At 41.7% G+C, this 2,159-nt stretch overlaps 1 protein-coding gene across 2 annotated transcripts in view; it reads right to left on the reverse strand.

The window, feature by feature from the left end:
• Window positions 1-2,159, reverse strand: part of tor4aa (torsin family 4, member Aa) — a 7,624-nt gene that overhangs the window by 4,376 nt on the left and 1,089 nt on the right. The window contains exon 2 of one of the 2 annotated variants that reach the window (XM_032539182.1): window positions 1,950-2,030. The exons of the other annotated variant lie outside the window; for it this stretch is intronic. The gene's annotated coding sequence lies outside the window, so the exon portion shown is untranslated. The remainder of the gene's footprint in view (window positions 1-1,949; window positions 2,031-2,159) is intronic. 2 annotated transcript variants of the gene reach the window in all.

Consider the following 2,159-nt stretch of genomic DNA (forward strand, 5'->3'; position numbering starts at 1 on the left):
CCTTCCTCCTGTAGCTGTCCTTAGCTTCCCTCCCACAGTGTTTCACCTCCCGCTGGGCTGCCGTCATGGCCTCCCTGTCCCTGCTCCTGAAGGCAGCCTTCTTCCTGTTGAGGACAGCCTTGACAGTCTTGATAGGGGAGACCATGTCTGCGCAGAAGTTCAGGTAGTCCGTCAGACAATGTGTCCTCCCTTCTGTGTCCTCACCATGCGGATTGATTAGCCTAAGTGATTGCTCTGCTGATACGGTAGATCTCAGGCCTTCTGACAGACTGAGAGCCCCGTTTGGGTCTCTGCTCTCTGGATGAGACTAGTCCAGGGAAGCGGCTGGTCGAAGACCAAAATTACAGCGGAAATACACGGAGCACAAACGCGTCACACCTGCCGCAGCATGTCCACAGCAGAGTGGGTCCACTAGAAACCTGTAGCTGCACAGACCACGGACACCGCACTAGTCCGCGTAGTACAACTACATTTGTTTTTATTTATTTTTTAAATGAAACCATTTAAACCTATTCTGATGAAACCTCTAAATACAATTATGAACCTGAAAATGAGCATAATATGAACGCTTTAATATTTGTGAAAGCGCTGTAAAGACAGAGCTGGAAATGTGACACTAAAGCTGCTATAATCAATATTTAAGCGTTTGAGTCTTCCAGCTCTTTGTTTTGGTTTTACGTCCACAACGAGAGTATTTCTACACTGTAGTATTGCTACTTTTACTCAAGTTAAATATCTGCGTACGCCTTCCCCCGATGCAAACAACCAGCCGCCCTTCCTTTCTGTTATCTGTATTTAGTTCCTCTTCGTCAGCTACAGTCAAACCACAGAGGATGACGCAAACAACTACAGACCAAAGTTGCATATATTAAATTGCTTAGTCATGCTATAAAATAGACAGCAGCAACATTTTTGTCAATTTGGGTTACTTCCTCATCTGGCAGAGAAGATTATTTGTCAATATTAAGGAAAAAGAAGAACTGGATGCCAGACTTTTTTTTCAGATTCATGATTAAATCATGATGACAGATGCAGTGCAGAATGGAATCTGGTGGAGATGGGTGTTGCAATAACAGCAGCAGAAGGCCAATTTCTAAAGAGGGAGCTGATAAAGTTCCTTTATAAATCGTATCTCACTCTGCTGTCAGCTCATAATCCTATCTATAATGGTATCTGCTTTATCTGTTCCATCAACACACTTATTTAGTCATTTACACTTTGATCAGTTATTGCTACTTCATAGATTTTTCCAGGTATGGAGCTGGGGTATTTCCTTCAAACATAATATTCAAATCAAGTGATAAAAGCGCCTGTAGAAAGAAGGAAGTTCAATTCATTGAGGAACATTCTCTGGCCTGTGCTGCATCATAACTCAGTGTGTGTGTAAATGCACTTTGACATGCATCATGAACTCACTATTATACAGTAAAGTCTTCCCCTCAGTTGATTTATCGTCAAATATGTCAACATATTTTTCAGGTTAGTCTGCAGAAATAGTCACTATTGCACAAGCAGTCTGCAAAAAACTGATAGATTTAAGATAGTCTTTGTGTGAAATTGTGGTAGTTACGCACTCATCTCTGTTAGAAAGCATGCGCGGCGAGTGAAAGAAAAGGAGGAACTGTCAGTTAAACCCAAAGGAGAACAAGCAAATGAGAAAATGTGCCACATACTATTAAGCACTTTCAATACTAATAGATGCTACGCATATTCTGGGGAATTCAATTTTGTTCCTAGAAAAGCAGAGAGGAAGAACAACTTGTTAAACTCGTGTGTCCAATTCCTTTCTTTTTACTTCAGCACAAAAGAATTCAGCAGAGCTCAGAGGGGAGACAAAGAAAATACACTGACTATCAGCCTGCATATCTGCTGTCTCTTTACATGCATGGACCTGAGAGGGCCGGCTACATACCAAACATTTTAGAGCTCTTTAATGATGGTAAAAATACCTCTTTTTTTTCCTCGAGCTTTTCTTTCCTCAGTTGCGAGTGACTTTTGGCTGCAAAGCAAAACCAAGCAGAAACCCAAAGCTGAAACACACACAAAGAGACACAGGTTGTAGGTAAGTCGCTTTCTATAAAAAATGTTTTGTGTGTGTGTGTGGAGTTTCACACAGGGTAGGTACTGAATAACTGCCTCACACCTAGCTACACACACAC

Source organism: Etheostoma spectabile, chromosome 16 (assembly GCF_008692095.1).
Source record: "Etheostoma spectabile isolate EspeVRDwgs_2016 chromosome 16, UIUC_Espe_1.0, whole genome shotgun sequence".
NCBI lineage: Eukaryota > Metazoa > Chordata > Actinopteri > Perciformes > Percidae > Etheostoma > Etheostoma spectabile.